At 45.0% G+C, this 15884-nt stretch overlaps 2 long non-coding RNA genes across 2 annotated transcripts; one reads left to right on the forward strand and one right to left on the reverse strand.

Moving 5' to 3' along the window:
- Positions 1-3847: 3847 nt before the first annotated feature.
- On the reverse strand, positions 3848-7112 carry LOC134480633 (uncharacterized). Its single transcript, XR_010055275.1, has 2 exons — positions 6621-7112; positions 3848-5189 (listed from the first exon to the last, which is right to left on the reverse strand). It is a non-coding gene; the product is annotated as an uncharacterized LOC134480633 (long non-coding RNA).
- Positions 7113-7218: 106 nt separating this feature from the next.
- LOC134480806 (uncharacterized) lies at positions 7219-15262 on the forward strand. Its single transcript, XR_010055657.1, has 2 exons — positions 7219-7779; positions 14856-15262. It is a non-coding gene; the product is annotated as an uncharacterized LOC134480806 (long non-coding RNA).
- Positions 15263-15884: the final 622 nt, after the last annotated feature.

Genomic DNA, 15884 nt, shown 5'->3' on the forward strand with positions numbered 1-15884 from the left:
CAGACAGAAAGTCACTAGTGACATTTTGTTATTATAAAAAAAGAGAAAGGGTTCTAACAATAAGAACTGGCTTACAGTTTGATGACCTGGTTTGCCAAGCTCTAAACCCTGTACCTGAGAAAGAACTTAGAGTCATCAGGAAATGCTCCTGAAGAAACAGCCACTAAGTTTCCACCAGCTCTCAGTCACAGAATCTCAGCCTGATGCTATCCTGCCACTTAGAAGAAAATGTACTGGCCTCCTGCCCTGCAGTCGGTGATCCCACTCTTCCAGCACAGATGTTTCAGCTCTCGGTGTACAACCTGGTGTGAAACTTGAAAGTTGGGGCTTGCAACGATCAAGCTCTTCTTTCTCACCTCATGGTGTATTGCTTCTGAAGAGGCCGTGGAGACATTTAGAGATGCCCGGGTCTCTGCTCTCTTAGAGCAGCCAGGTCATTGGACCGTCTAATAACACACTGTCCTGGAGAGGACTGTTTGAATATTGCTAATGCATGCTTTTGGGGACCTTTCCTCCTCCAAGTGGCAACCAGAGTGCTGGAAGTGGAAACAAACTGTGTGGCCCGAGAATGGGCTTTGGTTGATGGTGAATGAGGGAAGACATTGCAGGTGGGAGGAAGCTGGGAGGAGCAGGGATCAGAGATGGCAAGGTTCTGCTTCAGAGAAGGAAAATACCCACATGAGTCTAAAAGTCCATCAGAGTGGAGATTGCACTAGATCATCTTCCTTACAAACAACCGGCCCTTAAACCAACCAAGAGTTAAGTCAACCCAAGTAGCCTTTAGTGAGAAGCTGATAACCAAACCTTGGTATCCCCTACACTCAAACACTGCTACACAAAAAACAAAGACACTTTGCACATTTCAACAGTCAGATGTCCCTCAGCAGTGTCTTCGACACAGCTGGACAAACTCAAATGACTGTTCTCACTGCAGAATTTCAGAGTGTACTATAGACATCCTGTGGCTTGAGGTACAAACAGACTCATCCTCCACACTGGGCTCCTTAGAGCAGCTAAGGTCTGGCAGGGTTTAATGCAGTGACAAAGGGGGTGTCTACTGATGTTTTTTGACAGGGTCTATCTACACAGACCTGTCTGTCCTGGAGCTCACTCTGTAGAACAACCTCACAGAGAGCCGTCTGCCTTTGCCTCTCAAATTCTGGGCTTAAAGGCATGCTCCACCATGCCCTGATTGATGCTTCTTAAGAGAACACAGATTGACTTAGACCAAGCTAATGGTAGAGGCAGCCACTGAGGTCCTGAAACAAAGGCTAGAATGACACACACACACACACACACACACACACACACACACAGTGGAGGGGTGGGTGGAGGGTGGAGGGGTGGGTGGAGAAATGACACACGCAGTACTGAAAGTTAAAAATTAACTTCTTGTCACTTTAGCTTCAGAATTGTTTCTCTAGCCAGCAAGGTGGCTCAGTGGGCTAAGGCCCTTGCCACCAAGCCTGACAACCCCAGTTTTCCCAGGAACTGCACGGTAGAGGGAGAGAGCCAACTCCTGCACTCTGTCCTCTGACTTTCATATCCACTCCATTCCTCGACCCTCACCACACAGACACATGCATGTGCATGCACATATACACAGAAAATAAAAATGGAACAACCATTAAACGTTTTAGAGTTATAGAAATAAAACCTTAAAGGTAGAATACCCTTAGTAGCCAATCTCCAGATAGAGGAGATTGCACACAGAAGCGACAGACTCCTCTCATCTGCTGGTGGGTGGCAGCGTGCCACTCACGTGTCTGTGTTGGTGCTGTGCAAACAAAGCTGTTGTGCTGCGGGCCTGAGAAAACATAGCACGTGTGATTCACACACGGTGGCCGACACCGCATAATGAAACCACAGCGCATCCCCATACAGACCGCACAAGAGGATCAAAAGTACAACCAGACGCTCATCGATGGTAGCAAACTACACTTTTCATTGTTAGTAAGAGTGTACTTCTCCTATTTACATAGTTCACCCTACAACAGTGCCCTTTACCACGCTGCCAAGCACCTTCTGTGTTCTGTGCCTAGCACATCTCGATTCCTCCATAACAGCCAGAGAGAGGTGCTGATCCGTGACATCCAGACTGAGGTGAATGCACCTTCCGTGCTTGCACAAAGACAAAATTGCCAAGGGTCACATTTCCCAGACTGCATCTCTAATGTTAAGCAATTATACCTGTACACCTGACGACCTGGTAATGTCTGTGTTTTAGAAATCACAACACACGGTGCTAGAGCGATGGCTCAGGGGTTAAGAGCATGACTGCTCTTCCAGAGGTTCAAATCCCAGCAACCACAGGGTGGCTCACAACCATCTGTAATGAGATCTGATGCCCTCTTCTGGTGTGTCTGAAGACAGCTACAGCGTACGTATATATAATACATAAATAAATCTTAAAAAAAAAAAAGAAATCACACATACAATATTAGTCAGTTTTCATAGTTGTCATGAAATACATGGTATAATGGATTTACAAGCAGAAACGTTCTGCTTCATTCTAAGGCTTCAGTCTATGGAGAGGATCCCTCTATTCCTTTTGAGGGTAAGGACCTAGCTTCTAGCCCTTCTTTTTAAAGATGTCACCACCTCCCAAAAGCATCTCTGGAGGCCACGCCTTCTATATATGGCCCTTTGAGGGACATCTACCCAAACCATAGATCGCACGCACACACACACACACACACACACACACACACACACACACACAACACATGAACGAACAAACCTTGTTAATAATGAACAGATGGATATTCCAGTCAGACATTTAGTTAGTGACATTTTTCAACACAGGCAACAGAAGACACGTCGGCCTTTACATGAGAAAGCAGGAGAGAACCAACATTGATTGGTGGGTGGCGTGCTCTTTGGTGCTAGGTAGAAGCACCATTAGTAGCGGAGATGAAATGGGACAGGATACCTTAGCACGGGGCTCGGACAGGAGCTCACCTGCTTAAAGATAATCAAATCGAGATCTCAACAACAGGATGCCAATTTTAAGTTGAAAACACATAAACATAGAAACTATACTCTTTTTTTTTTTTTGGAGACAAAGGCATGGTGTTAAATTGGGGAGAAAAAGACAGGAAATGAACAAAGGGAAACACTGCTGGTGGGGAGGAGGCGGGTGAGGAAGAAATGCAAGGAAGCCAGTGTGGCTGCTCCCAAGGGACAGAAGCAGTGCTCACTGTGCCCGTAAGTTCCATGCATAGTACGTATGTCAAATCCACGCCTTATAAATAGCTTTCTTTAAGCTTGAAAATTGTTGCATATATACAATGAAATATGATCACGTCTAATCTCTATTTCCCCTTCCAGCTTCCTGCATATATTTCTTCCAACACAGGCCCCTATCCACTTGAAATATTGCTTTTTTCCCCTCCTGTAAACTCAGCCAATATTCACTAGTGAGGGTGAAACCCAAGGGTGCCTCCCTGGCCTGAGCTGGCAGTTTACCGTGTGGATCTGGTTCAGGTCTCATGCTGATGACCACCGCTACTGTGTATCCATGAGTCCCATGCCTTGCCCAGAAGACAGCATCTCACAGCTCTCCTCCCAGCCCCCCGCTCTGCATCCTTCCTGCCACCTATTCCCCAGTGTTCCCCCATATCAATGCAAGAAGAATTGACAAGGATGTCCAGTTTAAGGCGGGCATCTCTTGATTGCCAATATATGTGTAACCTCTATAGGTATGCTATGCCAAAGTTTTATCAAATATGGAATGCAAACACAAATGTAAAATATGTAACAGCGTGTATGTGATGCACATATATAGAGCACATACATATGTTTTAATAATTGGTAATAATAAACATCAACTTGAAGTGAGGCATACTTCTATTTTCTGAGGCACAGAAGCTGTAGTGGCCACATTTTTATTTTTGGAAGAAATGATAAGATGTGGCTGCATCCATTTGAATTATACATATATAAATGTCCTCTGGCAAATGCATGCAAGGGAAATTCCTAGAGTGACACAAACTCTGCCCTGCTCCCTTGGGAACAGGGCTGGAGGAGAAGGGCTTCTCCGTATGCTTACACAGAGAGGATTTATCTGATGACAACATGGAGTAGAGCAGTAGGAATCTGATGGCATAATCCTTCTCGGTCCTTATCCAGTTCTTCTGTTGGTACCAAAGAGCGACAGCTGGCGGAAGAGCACAGAGCGTTCATGGCTACGTGGAAGGATGAGCTATGGAGACAGGTGCACTGGCCTTGACTTCCAAGTATGAGCTGAAATGTGGACCAGCATAGCCCGGGTACGAGTAACCATCTTGACCTTCCTTGTCATCTGAGCGAACAGAGCTGCTGCCCGAGTCACGGAGAATTCTGGGGTAGAGATGGCACAGAGAAGCAAGGGAGAGGATTGAAGGGTGGCACAAAGGGGGCAGACAGGGCATGAGGTTGCACTCCAAGTTAAGGAGCCTCAGCAGATTAGAAACTGAGGCTGCAGGTCAAGAGTCAGTTTTGGAATGGACTGTAACCTGGAATGAGAAAGTCGATGTTTTCTAACTTCTACGGGATTCTCTTGAAATTCCCTTTCGTAAACACGTTGGGAAAAAAAAAAACAAAACACACTGTCCGCTGTGTGTGGTCCCCACAGCACACAGGCATCGAGGTCATAACCAAGACGGGAGGAAAAGCCAGCCTAGAAACCAGGTACGCCAGGTGCTGTAAAGCCGATGTGCTTTCTGCCCTCTGCTGGCGATCTTGGGAACTACGACACCGAGGCTTCTAGTTTGAACGGATGTCACGCACAGACAGCAAACAAGCTTCTCCACCAGCAACAAGCCTGGAAACTCTTCTGTCCTCCTGAAAATCCCCCTGGAGGACAGATCTTCAGAGCCAGTTCAAATTTTTCACAGGATTTACTTCTACTGCAGATTGAGGTCACGTTGCTGAGTTTGCAACCACCCCCTTTCAAGTTGTTATCTGGTGGCAGTTCTGTGATATGTTGTCTTTCTCCTCTGCAGAAGAATGCAGGCCACAGGCATACAGAAAGGGTGCAACACGCCGCATGCCCAGTCTCCTCTCCATTGTGCCAGGCCAAAGGCTGTAAGACTAGACCAAAAAGTCCATAGGACTAGACCACCAGTCAGTATCAGGCTGCCGGTTCATCTGGGGAAAGCCGAGATCTCTTTAGGGACTGGAAGCCATTAACTCCGCCCTCTAGAAAGCTGTATCAGGAAAACCGAAGGAGAACAAGGTCTTTAGTGTGCGTAACTCACAATATAATAGAGGGAACGGGGGTGAGGGCGGGCTGTCTGTAAATTGTTCTGATATCTCCAGGCTAAACTTTTGACACCAGCGTCACCCTGCCAGCCTGAACCCACCAGGCCAGGCCAGAGTCAGCGAGCCAAGGTCAGTAGCCGATTAAGCAAAGCTCTCTTGTCTTACCCCAGCTGAGGTGCTGAGCCCCTTAGCACCTTGTCAAACACGAAATTTAATCCCGGTTTTATTTTCCAATTGCTTTTTAAAAATGCACTCCCCGGTTCGAGATAGGGGAGGGAAAGGTCCTTTTAAAATGATTTATTACGTGTTAACAGCTAGAGAAAACCTAAACAATGTCTCCATAAAGACCCAAGATCACGTTTTTTAATTAAGAGCCACAACTTTTAATGGCAGGCATAATATGCCCATTCATCCCAGGGCACGGGCACCCTGGGTAACCCAGCAGTCAAATTCAGTGGAGGAATAACACCCTTCAGTTCACACCTCAAAGCCTCCTGTTAAAGAAAATAACAATAACGCAAGGCCCCCTTTAAAACAAGCTTGACATTTTAACAGAGAAAGGGCACATTCTGCTGGAGGGCAAGGGGTGCCTGCTGCCACTGCTCCTTGGGCTGACAATGGCCCTCTCAGTGCTTAGAAGCTCGCCAGTCTCCTAAAGTGCGCAGTTCAATCACTGTAAACAAGGCCTGTGTGAGTTACCTGATCAGTTCCTGCCCAAACTCAGGGGGACCCTATGCCCTCAGAGCACAACCAGCTCCTGTCTCCTTCACAAGCTGGCCCTTTGCAAGTGTTCGTTTTCTCTACCAGGTTTATCTGAGATTAAATGCTAATGCTCCAAGTGAACAGGGTGCTGGGATCCCTGGCTGTATTAGGTGCTGTTCACTCATTGCTTCCCACAGGCGGGCATTCCCAGGAACGCAGTGAGGCCAACAGAGCCCTTACCTACTAACCCAAAAGCCTTGCTACTGGAGGATGAGAACACTGAGAAGTGGGCCAATGAGGTGTGTACCACTGTGGCGAAGTGGCACAGATACTGCGGGCTGAGAAGGGCAGCACTGGGCAGTTGGGTGTAAGAGTTGTACCCTCAAGATACACAGTGCCCAAGAAAATAGCAAAATAGAGTGGCTGGACACTCAGCCTCCTAGCCCTGCTCCCTGGTAGAGCATTGTACAATTCCCTGCCCTCCTTATGACTGGGCAAATGAACATCCTTATCTTGGAAGACACTGGTCCCAGAGGAGAACATGATGAATCAAATGTTGCTTGAATTCCCCTCGATTCATTACTTGTCACTTAATTGAAGCATTAGAACAGTATTCACCAAAATTGTTTCTTTGCAACCTTCATTTCTAAAGGGCTTTGTCATATAAAACTTACATGGAAATTATTTATGGGTTCTTCTCTTGGTATTCTGCCATATGGTACAGGGACTTCAGCCGTATGCTCTGTATTGCTTTGGGAAGGTGAGCAGGTCAGCCTTCCATGGCAGAGAGGATGAGGGAACAGTTCACAGGGTGATGGACAGGAGAGCAAGCGGCTGTAGGGTGATCCTTCCACCCTCGCTGTATTGTTGCCAGCCGGTGGATGCTGCTGCCCACACTCTGGGCGGGTCTCTCATCTTTCGTTATTCCTTTCTGGAAATGGCTTCACAGACACACCCAAAGCTGAGGCGTCCTATTCTCCTAGGTAGTCCCCAGTTAAAAACAATCAAGTTAAAAACTAGAATTAGCTATCACAGAAGGGCATTGTTTTTCCCTCTTCCTGGGGCCACATTGAGGTACATGATCCAAACTGTTTCATTCCATTTATTGCTACCATGGCAAAGTATCTAGGGCTAAATACTATATAAAGCAAAGAGGTTTGTCCAGCTCAGGGTTCTGGAAGTTTATGAACATCACACCAATATCTCAGCTGGTAGGGACCTGGTGATGACTTCACAATGGCAGAGGCACACAGGAGAGTTGTGAGGTGCGAAGAGGGACTCCAGGGAGACATCAAGTCTGCATATAGTAACATACTCTTGGGGGGAACCAATCTAGTGTCATGTGACTGCCCTCATTCCAGAGAACCAGAATTAATGCACACGTGAGGATGGGGCCTTCAGGAATGAATGACCTTTCACTCGGCCCTACCTCTCTGAGTTTCCACTGCTCCAATACCACTGAACTGGAACCAAGTGACCTTCCAGAATGTCATTCTTTGGGAACAAATCAAATCACATTATCACGTCATCCACATTTTCAAGCTTTGGGAGAAAGGATGTGGGCACATAACTGGCCATACAGCATGAGAACTATCAGAACCCAAGAGGACACACAGGACAGACAATACTGCCCAGGAAGGTTCACAGAGAAGAATACATGTTCTGATATTTAAAAGAGAGAGAAGCTCAATCTTGACCTTGGATGGCCTTTGGAGCTGTCTGAAATAGAGGGACAATAGACAGGATGAATTACGCAAGCATCAGTGGCTACCTTGGCTCTGCGTGCCTCCGTCTGAGTCTCGGCTATAACATATCCACACTTGGATACACCAGGTGAGCATGGTACTGCTCACATTTCCAAGTGAGCACTAGGCTATTACTGTACAATATTCTTCTGAAATCATAGTTAATTTTTTAAAAAACATTGCATGGCTGGGCATGAAGGAGCATGCCTTTAATCCCAGCACTCTAGACTTGGGGACAATTGACTCTCTATGAGTGTGAAGCCATCATGAGGCTCTGTTTCAAAAACAAAGTGAAGGACTTAAGACCTGAGGCTATAGCTCGGTGGTACAGTACTTGGGGAACACATACTCAGCCTAAAAGTCTATTCCCAACATGCCCTCCCCCAACGCCTGCTACCAAATATATTTAAAGGAAACTTCACATTGATTTTGTCATTTGAAACTAGACTTTGTCCCAAAGTAATAAATATTTATAAATTGTACAGGAGAGGGTGTACCTAAATTTAAAAATGAAATTCACAAGTATTTCCAGAACCACACTTGAAATGAGAACCCTTGACCTGGATGTGGCTTAGTGGCCGAGCACATATAGTTAACATATGTGACCCCCACACATACACACACACACACACATGGAAAGACACCCAAAATGCAGCATTTTTGATCCCTCTTTTCTGGAGCCTCAGTTTGATGGCCATTTCACAGGTCCAAGTTTTCCTCAGTTCACTAAGGCATTGGGGTTAGAGGTCAGAGCTATGAATGTAGTCTATCACACTGACAACAGTTGTCCTTCATCCCATTGCCCACTCCTCTGTGCTATTTCTTGGTGAGTGGTCTCAAAAGCCTTGCCTCAGCTTCTCTCCCCACCATTCCTGCAGTAATATGCAAGGTAGAAGAAAACCCAGAGGGAGGTAGACCAAAGGTCATTTATTCCATCAACACTTCCAAAATATCGCAACAGGAAGTTATATTACAGGACACTTAAAGCATCAACGGATGTGTCTATGTTGCAAGCTCAAGATTCATATGGCTGCACAAATCGGAATGCCAAGGCTAGACCTATTTTAACTTAACGTCAAAAACGTCAATGGAACACACACTTCAAGCGGGAATCATAGTGCTTTTCTTAATGTGCATTAGGATGAACGCACACCAAGTCACAGTTAAAGATGCTCTTCCACATCTACGTGTTTATTGGCAGCACTGGGGCCTCTCTTGCGTGCTGAACAAACGCTTTAACTCAGAACTACGTTTGCAGCCCTCAACCCTTGCTAGAGCTGTCTCCTCTGCCACCAATGGTTTGCTTGTCACACTTTCAAGAGACACTGAAGAAGAAACTGAAAGACTCCTCACCTCGTCCTGACGTCAAAAACCCACCTGCACTGCCGGCTGCCTTCTCCACTCCCCTCCTCTGAACCCCTCCTCCAGGCGTCCTGTGCATATTCACAGTGCAAGGACCCACTGGCTTCTAGAACTCCATCCACAGCATTAAATTCAATGCTCCTAAGAAGCAATCTGGTGCATCCTGCTGTCCTGGTCTCCCTTGCTGAAATGCTTGTCTGTTGCACCCTGCAAGTACCTTGGCTGACCCCACCAACACTGATTTGAAAGTAAGAGAAGTAAGAGCTGAGGGGTTCAATCTTCATGACAACACAGAGTCTATTTGACTAGTAGCCTTTCCCACCGAATCTACTACATCTTTTGCACTCCCCAGACAGCCTCATTCAACCACATTAGAACCTAAACCAGCCTATTCAGCATAGGTTGGATTAACATCATGGGGCTCATAGTCCTGTTTCCTCGGATTCTATGGGTAGTAGCAATGGTAGCACTTCACCAGGAAGTGCGATGGTGTAAGTGAGGCTCCTCCCTGGAGTTGCCCGGTACCTGCTGAGGCTGGCTTTCTTGAACCACTCTCTTGAACATGGTGGATGAGTCCTGCACGACTTTCCATCAGCCTCAGCTGCCTCCCTGTACTCTGTCACATATCCTGGGACTGAAAAATGGCTCCCCATGACCCTGCTTTGGGGCAATTGCTTAGAATTCTAAAGCAAAGTCCACAGCCACCATGTTCTCAAATCCTTGGTGTAAATCTGGTTTGGATTTACTTGGTTGAACTAGTTTGGAATTATCTGGTGTCTCTTTTCAAGGTATCCTCAGACCTTTGGAAGAAAGCATTCAAAGAAAGACTTATAGTCAAATCTACGGAGCAGAGATGATTTGATGAAGGGATTGGTTGGGAACTGGGTAGTTCTCAGAACCAAAATATAACCAGAGATCTCAGTACACATGTGGGATGACTTCTGAGGTCAGGATCATGCCACAAGGCTTTTCTGGCCATGTTTGTGAAATATCAAGAATAGGTAATTCCATGGCGCTTCCCCAGTGTCCAGGTTCAGAACACAGTGTGTTGTCCTTTAGGCACACTGACTATTATAAACTGAGGGGATCAAGGAGACAGAAGATACAAGGTCTTTTGGACTGTCTCTTGAGGTAGATCTACCAGCTGTGTGTGTTTTGTCCTCTCTACCCTGAAAAAAAGGGATGCCATTTCTGAATATATACAGGACACATGTCAACACATAGGCCTTTCCCATTGGGCCATCTATGACCATTAGATCACACAACTTTTGTTCTGTCAGATTTATCCATGAATGGTATACCACTGGGAGAGGAAGTAAAAAATGGGAGTCTGAGGTCCCCCTTTTCCCTTGGAGTGTCTGCATGTCAGGTAGATAGGGAAGGCAGGATGAGTGGGAACCAGCCTGATTGGAGAATGAGTGGGATCCAGCCTGATTGGGAGCAAGTGCCAAGTATAGGGGCAGCTGGAGGAGAGAAACCATTCTTTGAAAGTCTTAGTCACTGCTTTTTTAGGCAAAGACCTTCCCATGGTGATGATTATTGAAGCAGTTCTCTGAGAGGATCCTTGCTTGTTCATATTGCTTTATTTGGTAGAGGATGTGAATGAATCCACTTTATTCTGTGTTAACTGGGGATTATATACCTCTTGCAGAAAGGAATACCCAGGAAAGGAAGGTCATTGACTGAAAGCTCAAGTCTATACATGACTGAGTGCCTATGGTCTTCTCAGTGCGGAGTCATGGTTACATGTTCCAGAGCAGGTACAGAAACTGGTTGGGACCTTAGGAAGTGACTCCACTCAACTCCCACCATTCTCAAATCTCTGAGACTCCCGGGGTTTGAGCTCATGATATCTAATAGCATAGTTCTACGTACCCTGTACTCTTCTGCCCTTGATCACTTGTCACACTCACGAATACAGTCAGAGTTGAGTTTTATAAATCTTCTAGGTCTGTCTCAACTTAGATTACTCTAAGTGGCCAATCAGAATGTACTATTGTATCATGTATGTTGCTACATTTTTTTAAAAATGGATAAAAGATAAAAATGACTGAAGCAAGGATGTGAGCATCCAGATTTCTATATCCCCAAGGAACAACCAAATGCATTTCCCTGGAATGTTTGTGCTATGTATCAGAGAGCACGCAGCTGTGGGATGGCTCTATCCAAGCACAGGTGACCAGAGTGGCAGTCCCCCTTGCCCCACCCCATCTTCATTTACAAGACGATTCCTACTTGATATGCACTTCTGGAACCATTTGTGCTCTGTACCCTCCGCTGCCTTCCCATCCCAACAGTCAACTCCTTGCTTCTCTTTCAGTAAGGCAACGATCTCACACAATTTGTGTGTTCTTTTTCTTAGCATCTCTCTATTCTTAGCCTGATCTGTGGAATAAAAGCATGGATTTTGAAGGGCAAGGAATAAATCTAAAACTCCCCTTGATGTTTCTGTATCATCACGCTTAAGTCTTAGGAGGGCGGATTGGGGCTTCTGGGCAGAGAGTAGGTAAAGCGGGAGACATAACTTTTCCAATTAACCATCTGGAGCATATTGCCTGGGGCTCGTATAAAAAAAAGGCGTTGTCAGGGAAAGGTGTATTCACCTATTTCATCTGCTTTATGTGACTCAAGAGCCTTCCTTAGCAAATGAAGACCCAAGGAAAGCATGAAGGCGGGGGGTTTGAGCAGATGTGATGGAGGCTCATGGAGAAAGGCAAAATGGCAAAGACATGATATGCCCTAAATGTTATCACCTGGGGAGGGTCCAGCAAGGCCTGGAGCCTCAGATTCCTCTCTGTGTGTTTGGGAGAGAAGGATGTTGACTCCTGGTATGTGGAGCATTCCTTTCATAGCAGGTCTTGCAACCTGTCTTGGGAGATGCACGACCCCTACATGCAAAGATTCTCTCCCAAGTCCTTTCAGATTAAAAGTCCATGCCAAATAAAAGGCCCATGCCAAAGTGGCATAATTGAAGCCATTATATCATTATGTGAACAGGAAAAATATAATAACAGAGGTAATTTGAAGTGGAAATTTCTGGTTTCATTGGAGACCTAGTTGTGTCAATGTGATAGTTTTCTAGAAAGTGTCTTATGAGGGATGTTTTACTAAAACCAGACAGGTAGTGGTTTTCTAGAGGCAGCCTGGAAAAAGGGCATGTGATGTTTTGCTAGAGCAGATGCTTGAGAAAGCACATGATGTTAAAAATGTATATAAATATCGCCCAATAGACAATAGAAGATACTAAAAGATATTGCTATACCTTGGCATTCTTTGCTGACCATCATTGGGCTTTGGTGATGCTGGTCTTCACGGACAGATGCTGAGTGATATTGATACACCTTATAATTCTTTGTTGGTCATTATTTGTCATGAATTCATAGAAAAAAACACACCAAAAAAAACTTCTGGTGGTTTCCCAGTGGCTTCTTTCTGCTTCTGCGGACTCGGGCCAATTGACAGAGTCTTACAATTTCTTCTAGATTGTCCTGCCATTGCTAATTCATAAGTGGTGTTTACAAGAGTAAATTGAGCTGCCACTACTAATTCATGTAAACCAAACTGCTGATGTCCTGACAACACAAATTAGATTTACTCCAAAGAAGTATTCCTAAACAGGTCCACATCCTCCTTTATTCTATTAACCTTCCTTCCCACTACCTCTCATGGATAATATGAATAAAAAGACATTAAAACATTTTTAAAACCCTTTTTTTAAAATCTAAACCTACAGTTATTTAATGAGATTTGCCACACAGAATTAAACTTGGGTTTTTCCCCCCATTGGTCAGAGTTTTAAGAGGTCTAATTGTGGTAAGAGGGACACAACATCTTTTGTTTTCCCCAATGGAAATTGCATTTATAAATGGAAAATAAGGGAAGGGGCAAGGAGATGGCTCCATTAATAAAATACTTACTATGCTACCAGTAAGGACCAGCATTCGAATCACCCAACCCACATAAATGATACACTCATCATTCCAGTGCCTGGGGAGGATTCTACAGGGATGAGCCTCACTCTGGAGTTGACCAGCCTGTCATTCTAGCCAAGCCATAAGCTACTGTCTCCAAACTGAAGTGGAGAAGATGAAGAGTGATTGAGGAAGACATTAGACAGCAACTTCTGGCTTTCACACACATGTGTTCACTCGTGCATATACTTGATCATGCATGTGCTTCTCAAAGATAAATATATTGGGAGAGGGAAGTAATATACTCAAAGGAGTACATACCTGTCAGGTCCCAATATGAACACCCAAGCTATTACATAGAAATCTTGTATCCAGTAGACTGCCCACACCTTCTCTGTGCCAACTGCCTCCGATCCAGTCCATGCTGAGGCCTCCTTCTTTCCTTCAGTACTTAGGCCTGCCTTTGAATCTGCCACGATGCCTGCTGATACCCCTCGTCTACTAGGTTCAGGCCTTCTAGTGTGTTCTCATTGGATCGGTCACAATAATCATTGTCCATGAGTGTAACCAGTTCAGGAAATGTTGCCCTGGTCACTCTGTTTGTTACACTGGTTTATTTTTGAGATCAGCCTTTGGCCATCAACAGTTGCTGAAGAAGCTTTACCATGATATTTCTAATCAGAAACCTGAACCCACAGGTCACATTTGCTGTTCTCCCTGACATTTCATACATTCACATTGTAGAAAGGAAGATTGAGGAATGTTGAAATAGTTGGACATGTGTGTCACTAGCCACTATCTCCTCAGGATCTCAACCTCTGAAGATAACCATTTACAAACTGTCACTTATGGATACCTTGGACCCATTCAATTTTTTTAAAACTCATCCACCACCTCTGCACTCCCATTTTCTTCCTGCCTGTAGAAGGGCATATGTGCACCTCAGTTATACTGGGCTCCCAGAAGCAACCTTAGAATGCTCCATGCTTGGAAGTCAACTGCCATGATTTCAATGAGTCTATTTCCTGTAGGTTCATTTCAGACAGACTTACTGGGAATGGAGAGGGGTCCTCCTTCTCCCCATGGGCACCAGTGTCAAAGCCCCTCCTACTCCACATTGTTGGATTCCATGAGTCATCATCATGTAGGCCATTGCCCTTCCACTCCTCTTTTCAACTTGTAAAACGCTGACTCCAGTCCAGAAGCTGTAGGGCCATTGTAAGTTTCCTCTACACTAAAATTGAAATGTTGGGAAAGCATCATGCCTCAAGCAACTAAAAGAAAAGAAGAGGTCATCTCTTTTAATAATTTTTAATTTATAATTTTAATAATTTAATAATAAAATTTAGAATTAAAAGAAAAATATGAGGAGGGAACTGAGAAGACAGTTCAGTACCAGCACATAGAGTCCTTGCTGGACCTGAGTTTGAATCCCCAGCACTCGATAAAAAGGGGGCATGATGGTGCACCAGTGTGTAAATATAAATATTACTTTTATTTCCTCACATGAAGTGGTGAACTGAGAGCCATACTCACACTTTACAAACATATATGTCTCGGGCTGAGCCCAGAGTGTTTCTATCTACGATGAGGCCTAGGCCTGGAAGCTTCTAGCTTCCATACAATCTAATCTTCTGCAAATCCAGACCTTGAAATCTCCAGATTCCAGCTTTTGCCTGCTAACCTGGGCCTAGAATTAGCCTCCAAGACTTACTGATGAGTGAACTCACCCTTTCTAGTTTGTCCTGAATTCTGGCTGGTTGGTTTAACTTAGCTTTTCTGGTTCAAACTCCTCTCCAAGCTGATTGAGTCAATCTGGCTTCTCTTAGTCTCAAACTGAATTGCTTTGCTTAGCCTCAAGGTAACTCCGGTATCTTGTTCTAATCTACAGGCTTCTTATTCTCTGGATTCAACTGCCTCTGCTGACCTGCGCTGAACTGCACAAACTCATGAATGAACTCAACTCCAATGCACTGCACCCACTGAAATGACTCCCAACTCTCTGACCACCCTATCTATCTGCTTGTCTGTCTGTCTGTCTGTCTGTCTGTCTGTCTGTCTGTCTCCTTGTACTGCTCTCTGTGCTGTTCTCTTGAGAGTTGGGCATATTCGATCTCTAACTCTAACTTTCAAATCTTTCTCTGATTCATCACTTTGTTCTTCAACTAGATGTCAAATTTAAACATGACTACTTCCTTTTACAACTTTAACCTTAAAGGTGTGTACTACAGGCAGGCCTGTATTCCAGCCAGATGGATTAAAGTGTGTGACAGGTCTGCATTCCAGGCAGATCCCACAGACCTAGGTCTTTGGATATGATCCCTTGCCAGAACAGCCATATTGCTGGATTAAAATTCCTCTACACATTTGTAACCCCAGCACTGGGGAAGCAGAAACTAGAGGAACCCTGGGGAACTTGGTAATCAACTAATCTTACCCAGTCACAGAGTTTCAGACTTTCAGTAAAAGATCCTAAATCAAAATATCAGACAGATACAATAGAAGACACCCAAGAAAATACATGACAGAGCATCTACATATATGCATATACACATGAAAATGTGTCTATATGTAGGCACAAAACATGGACACACACACACACACACACACACACAAACCAAGAAGAAGAAAAACATCAGTTCCAACAAACTTTAGAAGACACAGAAAGGAGTGGGGTGCTGGCAGCTGGAAGAGGAAGGCAACTACTGGCAGCAATTCACAGCACGGTGAGTCAGAAAGCAAAGGGATAGGAGACTGCACAACACAGCTGTGAGCAGGGCTGGTACTATAAAGGGTGCTGCCAAAACTAAAGAGCTCACTGAAGCTCTAGGATTGGTGGATATGGGACAAGAACCTCCCCACACAACCCCTCTCAGCTAGTACCAACTCTTGGCCAAAGAAACCCAACTGCTTTTTTCCA

The sequence above is a fragment of the Rattus norvegicus genome, chromosome 10 (genome assembly GCF_036323735.1).
Source record: "Rattus norvegicus strain BN/NHsdMcwi chromosome 10, GRCr8, whole genome shotgun sequence".
NCBI lineage: Eukaryota > Metazoa > Chordata > Mammalia > Rodentia > Muridae > Rattus > Rattus norvegicus.